Raw genomic sequence first — 7,498 nt, 5'->3', positions numbered from 1 at the left:
AAATTTTCATAATCTTCAGACATGTCTGTCTTGCCGTCCACTCCCAGGATGTCCCTTTTTCCTGAAAGAACTATGTGGCGCTTTGTCTCATCGTATGATGTATTCGCTTCCTTATGTTTTCTTTTTCTCGGTTTGGTAGACATGTCCTTCACATAGATAACCTGTGCCACATCATTGGCTAGGACGAACGGTTCGTCAGTGTACCCAAGATTTTTCAGATCCACTGTTGTCATTCCGTACTGTGGGTCTACCTGTACCCCGCCGCCTAACAGATTGACCCATTTGCACTTAAACAAAGGGACCTTAAAATCAGGTCCATAGTCAAGTTCCCATATGTCCACTATGTAACCATAATATGTGTCCTTTCCGCTCTCGGTTGTTGCATCAAAGCGGACACCGCTGTTTTGGTTGGTGCTCTTTTGATCTTGGGCGATCGTGTAAAATGTATTCTCATTTATCTTGTATCCTTTGTAAGTCAATACAGTCAAAGATGGTCCCCTGGACAACAAGTACAACTCATCACAAACAGTGTTGTCACCTCTGAGACGTGTTTCCAACCAACTGCTAAAAGTCCTGATGTGTTCACATGTAATCCAGTCGTCGCACTGCTCCGGGTGTTTGGAGCGCAGACTGTTCTTGTGTTCATCGACATACGGGGTCACCAAGGTAGAGTTCTGTAGAACTGTTGTAGTGTGCTTGAGACCAAGAATATCCGTCCCTGCATATTATTGAGTCTCTTCCAAGAGTGCCTTTTCCAGTCAGTCTCCCCTCATACCGCGATTTAGGGAGACCTATCTTCTTAAGGCCAGGAATGAAGTCAACACAAAACCCGATAACATCCTCTGTTTGATGGCCCATGGAGATGCTTCCTTCTGGCCTAGCGCGGTTACGAACATATTTCTTTAGGACTCCCATGAACCTCTCAAAGGGGAACATGTTGTGTAGAAATACGGGCCCAGGATGACAATCTCGTCAACTAGATGAACTAGGACGTGCGTCATGATATTGAAGAAGGATGGTGGGAACACCAGCTCGAAACTGACAAGACATTGCGCCACATCACTCCTTAGCCTTGGTACAATTTCTGGATCGATCACCTTCTGAGAGATTGCATTGAGGAATGCACATAGCTTCACAATGGCTAATCGGACGTTTTCCGGTAGAAGCCCCCTCAATGCAACCGAAAGCAGTTGCGTCATAATCACGTGGCAGTCATGAGACTTTAGGTTCTGAAACTTTTTCTCTGGCATATTATTATTCCCTTTATATTCGACGAGAAGCCAGTCGTGACCTTCATACTGAGCAGGCATTCAAATAAGATTTCTTTCTCTTCTTTCGTAAGAGCGTAGCTGGCAGGACCTTTATATTGCTTCGGAGGCATGTCGTCTTTTTCGTGCAAACGTTGCAGGTCCTTCCGTGTCTCAGGTGTATCTTTTGTCTTCCCATACACGCCCAAGAAGCCTAGCAGGTTCACGCAAAGGTTCTTCATCACGTGCATCACGTCGATTGAGGAGCGAACCTCTAGGTATTTCCAGTAGGGTAGGTCCCAAAATATAGATTTCTTCTTCCACATGGGTGCGTGTCCCTCAGCGTCATTCGGAACAGCTAGTCCACCGGGACCCTTTCCAAAGATTACGTAGTGTAAATCATTGACCATAGCAAGCACGTGATCACCGGTGCGCATGGCGGGCTTCTTCCGGTGATCTGCCTCGCCTTTGAAATGCTTGCCTTTCTTTCGACATTGAGGGTTGGTCGGAAGAAATCGACGATGGCCCAGGTACACATTCTTCCTGCATTTGTCCAGGTATATACTTTCAGTGTCATCTAAATAGTGCGTGCATGCATGGTATCCTTTGTTTGTCTGTCCTGAAAGGTTACTGAGAGCGGGCCAATCGTTGATGGTCACGAACAGCAACGCCTTAAGGTTAAATTCCTCCTGTCTGTGCTCATCCCACGTACGTACACCATTTCCATTCCACGGCTGTAAAAGTTCTTCAACTAATGGCCTTAGGTACACATCAATTTCGTTGCCGAGTTGCTTAGGGCCTTGGATGAGAACTGGCATCATAATGAACTTCCGCTTCATGCACATCCAAGGAGGAAGGTTATACATACATAGAGTCACGGGCCAGGTGCTGTGATTGCTGCTCTGCTACCTGAAAGGATTAATGCCATCCGCGCTTAAAGCAAACCATACATTCTTTGGGTCCTTTGCAAACTCATCCCAGTACTTTCTCTCGATTTTTCTCCACTGCGACCCGTCAGCGGGTGCTCTCAACTTCCCATCTTTCTTTCGGTTCTCATTGTGCCATCGCATCAACTTGGCATGCTCTTCATTTTTGAACAGACGTTTCAACCGTGGTATTATAGGACCATACCACATCACCTTCGCAGGAACCCTCTTCCTGGGGGGCTTGCCGTCAACATCACCAGGGTCATCTCGTCTGATCTTATACCGCAATGCACCACATACCGGGCATGCGTTCAGATCCTTGTATGCACCGCGGTAGAGGATGCAGTCATTAGGGCATGCATGTATCTTCTCCACCTCCAATCCTAGAGGGCATACGACATTATTTGCTACGTATGTACTGTCGGGCAATTCGTTATCCTTTGGAAGCTTCTTTTTCAATATTTTCAATAGCTTCTCAAATCCTTTGTCAGCCACAGCATTCTCTGCCTTCCACTGCAGCAATTCCAGTATGGTACCGAGCTTTGTGTTGCCATCTTCACAATTGGGGTATAACCCTTTTTTGTGATCCTCTAACATGCGATGGAACTTCAGCTTCTCCTTTTGACTTTCGCATTGCGTCCTTGCATCGACAATGACCCGGCGGAGATCATCATCATCGGGCACATCGTATGGTTCCTCTTGATCTTCAGCAGCTTCACCCGTTGCAGTATCATTGGGCACATCGTCTGGTTCCTCTTGATTTTCACCAGCTCCCCCCGTTGCAGCATCACCGTATTCAGGGGGCACATGGTTTTCATCGTACTCTTCTTCTTCGCCGTCTTACATCATAACCCCTATTTCTCTGTGCCTCGTCCAAACATTATAGTGTGGCATGAAACCCTTGTAAAGCAGGTGGGAGTGAAGGATTTTCCGGTTAGAGTAAGACCTCGTATTCCCACATTCAGTGCATGGACAACACATAAAACCATTCTGCTTGTTTGCCTCAGCCGCATCGAGAAACTCATGCACGCCCTTAATGTACTCGCGGGTGTGTCTGTCACCGTACATCCATTGCCGGTTCATCTGCGTGCATTATATATAATTAAGTGTCCAAATTAATAGAAGTTCATCATCACATTAAAACCAAAGTGCATACATACTTCTCATCTAACAACATATAGCTCTCCAGAGCATCTAATTAATTAAACCATACATTGAAACTATGTAAAACATTTCAATGCGAAAACAAATGCGATCATAATCGCAACCAAGGTAACAATTGATCCAACGGCATAATGATACCAAGCCTCGGTATGAATGGCATATTTTCTAATCTTTTTAATCTTCAAGCGCATTGCATTCATCTTGATCTTGTGATCATCGACGACATCCGCAACATGCAACTCCGATATCATCTTCTCCTCCTCAATTTTTTTTATTTTTTCCTTCAACAAATTGTTTTCTTCTTCAACTAAATTTAACCTCTCGACAATAGGGTCGGTTGGCATTTCCGATTCACATACATCCTACATAAATAAAATCTATGTCACGTTGGTCGGCATAATTTTCATAAACAATAAATGAACCAATAGTTATAAAGATAATATATATACCACATCCGAATCATAGACAGGACGAGGGCCGACGGGGGCGGATACCAAAATCATCGCACTATATAAGATGCAATAATAAAAGTAAGAAAATAATACAAGTATCTATGTAAACATACAAGTAAGAATATTTTTCTTTTCAGAAAGAAGATAAGAACAAGAGGCTCACCATGGTGGTGCCGGCGATGAGCTCGGCGCGGGTGATCGACGGCGGTGAAGACGGGGACGGGGCGTGACGGACCGCTAAACCTAGACAAATATTATGGAAAATGGAGCTTGGAGGTCGAGCTTGGAGATGAGAAAGCTTAAGTAGTGTGGCTCGGGCATTCCATCGAACACCTTGTGTGCATAGGAGGTGAGCTAGAGCACCACAAAGCCCTCTCCCCCTCGGCCAGAGAAAAACAGAGCACTGGGGTGCTCTGCTCGCGAGCGAGGGGTATATATAGGCACCTCATTGGTCCCGGTTGGTGACATGAGCCGGGACTAAAGGGGAGCCTTTGGTCCCGGTTCAAGCCACGAACCGGGACCAATGGTGGTGGGTCAGGAGCGAGGCCCATTGGTCCCGGTTCATCCCACCAACCGGGACCAAAAGGTCCAGATGAACCGGGACCAATGGCCCACGTGGCCCGGCCGGCCCCCTGGGCTCACGAACCGGGACCAATGCCCACATTGGTCACGGTTTTGGACTGAACCGGGACTAATGGGCTGACCCGGCCTGGACCAAAGCCCTGGTTTCTACTAGTGTAATGGGCCCATCTGAGAAAGATTTCTATTTTCTCCGTTGGTCATGCAGACCGCTTCTTTGCTATCCATCTCAATATGCAACCTCTGGACACTAAGTTCTCGCCCAAACAGTAGAGCTTTGCGGCAAGCCAACAGTTCAACCATCTCTGGCTTAGAACAATTAGGGAAAAGATGGGCTAGGGCGCCCCAAAAAGCACCACCTTGGTCGCGAAGGACCACCCCTCCTCCTCCATTACCCGTAGAACTTGACACCGCACCATCCACATTTTCCTTTATCCATTCATTCTCTGGCGGAATCCACTTCTCTGATGGTGGCTTATTAACAAGTTCGAGCCTTCTTCTGCACCGCTTCGCTCCACTCGTCCATGAAACATGACACTGAATCAGCAACAATTAAAAGGTCAGTTACTCCTACTCGGTACTAAACACAATTCTCCGGACATGGACTTTTTTTTATCTCACCTCACATGCACCTTAGTAAAAAGTAAACTCAAAATTATAGTACAAAAAATTCAAAAACTTCTGATTTTTTTTTTTGATAAACATTGATGAATTCTTCACCCCCTATAAAATTTTGTGATGAAATAGCAGAGGTCTGGGCAAAAAAAAAGAAGCTTCAAAAAGGCTATTGTTGGAAGCAGAGCATCAATTTTGTTTTTTTATCCGGACCTCCACCAATGCCATTTCATTGCAAAATTTTGTATGCACTTGGAACATTCATCAATGTTTATAAAAAAAATCCTGAACCTTTTGAATTATTTTACTATTTTTTGAATTTTACCGTTCACCAGGAAGGATATGAGCACAGGATCAAAAGAGTACTTACCCAATTCTCGTGGCTAATGTCCATTTATTTTAGGTTGATTCCCTCTGGGTCCTTAAAAACATACTAGAAAAAGTAATTAATTACTCAAGATGTATTGTGAATGCTTAAATATATGTAAAATGTAGCCATAAAAAGTGTATCTCTTTTTCTTATGATCAACATGTGAATTTTAAGATTTTTTGAGTTTTGTCAATCATCAGACCCACAACGTCTTTAAAAGGTGTTTTAATGTAGGAATCCTACTTGTACGTGAAAGTTCTTTAAAAGGTGTTCTAAATATAAAACAGTTTCATAGTTTGAATTAAACTGCCACAACGTCTTATATTTAGGGACAGAGGGAGTATGTACTACTCCCTCATCTCCAAAAGTAATGGTTATACGTGTTCTCTCAAGTCAAAAGGTGTAATGTTTGATCAAAGTTTGTAAAAAAAATATTAATAATTACAATATAATGACTTGAGATAAAATTTATAGACTTCCTTTTGCCCATAAGTCCCGAATGTTTGGGATTTGCCCATGGCAAATCAACCTTTTTTGTGAGCATGGCAATTCCATCCTTAGTTTGTTCTCTGCCAGGAAATTATTGTGTTTGTCAACAAACATACCATCCTCGCGTCAACTAAAGTTGTCATTAAAGACATTCGATTAGTCATCATTTCCGTTCCTTTGAAAGATGGAGGGAGTATTTTATTACGATTGCAACCATTTCAATATTGTTTAGTTTTGATAAAAAAAATAGCATATCACTGCTAGTTTTAATTTACCCATGTTTCATAATGGCAACTCGACACGCCGGTGAAGGAGCTTCCTCCGCTGGGCATGAGGGGCCTCTTCCTCTCGAGCAGCGATGACCATGGGATGCTATCCAAATTTCTAGCCAGAGCAACCCATGCAGCAAGGTGCTACTCCGCCCTCGTACTCAACATATTCGAGGCACTAGAAACTTATGAGCTTCAGAAAATCCGCGACGAGATAAGCACCGCCATGGTACTCGTGACCGGCCCTCTCCGCAGGCTCTCCTCTAAGACCGAGGGCACTGCAGGGAGGAGCGGCAGTGTGCTTATGCACGAGGATCGCACCTGCATCGAGTGGCTGGACACGCAGGCCATAGGGTCCGTGTTGTACATGAGCGCTGGGAGCCTGGCGTGCATGGACTCTGGCGAGCTCTCGGAGGTGGTGTGGGGGTTGGCCAACAACGGCCAACCGTTCCTATGGGTCATTCGGCAGGACCTTGTCACAGGATCAGGCGGACCATGTCTACCCAAAGGGTTCAATGATGCAGTGGAGGGCAGGGGCAAGGTGACCAGTCGGCCCCGCAGCAGGATGTGTTGGCCCACCATGCGGTGGGTGGGTTTTGGACCCACAACGGGTGGAACTCAACGCTCGAGAGTGTATCCGAGGGTTGCCCGATGATCTACAGGCCTCAGTTCGCGGACCAGATGATGAACGCGGGTTACGTGGATGTGGTGTGGGGCATAGGATTTGAGCTCAAAGGTGAGCTGGAGAGGAACAAAATTGCGGAGGCCATTCTGAAGCTTATGAAGGGGGTGAGGGGGAAGCGATGAGGGAGAGAGAGAGAGCTTAAGAAGAAAGTAACATCATGCTTGGGGAGCGGTGGGTCTTCTCTGTTAGCCATTGATAAATTGATCGACCATATATCATCTTTGTAGTTTTTGTGGTATTTGGTTAGGCTGTGTATTTTTTGAAATCAATTGTGGAAGATCTCCTGTGCAAATGTTGTTGTGAACTATGTGCTGTGAAAAATGATAGTCCATTGGCAAACTAGCTGAGGCACCTGTTTAATTTAATTGTTACAGCTGAATAAAAACATAAGTAATTTCATTCCACATTGTTGAGGCATATCTCTCTCGATGTGGTTCTGGTGATTGATGACAACGTGTTTGTGGACTAATCGTGTGCTTTGAGTATTTCAGAGATTCATCCTTGGCACGAGACGATTTCTTCCCCTCGGAGTGTCATCCAAGATGGTGTAGCTCTTTCATTTCTCTTTCGGTGGACTAGTTGCGTAGAGGGCACCGTACTATCAAGAGGGGGTCCGCTGGGGTATTGCTTGGGTGGAATCAACACGTACACATCCGCTTCTCACCCTCAGAGCTCTTTCGCTTCGATGGAGAGATCTTTTCT

The 7,498-nt window shown here is 45.2% G+C and overlaps 1 pseudogene; it reads left to right on the top strand.

Annotated features, from left to right (window-relative positions):
- The first annotated feature begins 6,136 nt into the window (after positions 1–6,136).
- LOC125519302 lies at positions 6,137–7,023 on the top strand (annotated as a pseudogene).
- Positions 7,024–7,498: the final 475 nt, after the last annotated feature.

This window comes from Triticum urartu, chromosome 7 (genome assembly GCF_003073215.2).
Source record: "Triticum urartu cultivar G1812 chromosome 7, Tu2.1, whole genome shotgun sequence".
Classification (NCBI taxonomy): domain Eukaryota; kingdom Viridiplantae; phylum Streptophyta; class Magnoliopsida; order Poales; family Poaceae; genus Triticum; species Triticum urartu.
This window is presented reverse-complemented; position numbering and strand designations above follow the sequence as displayed.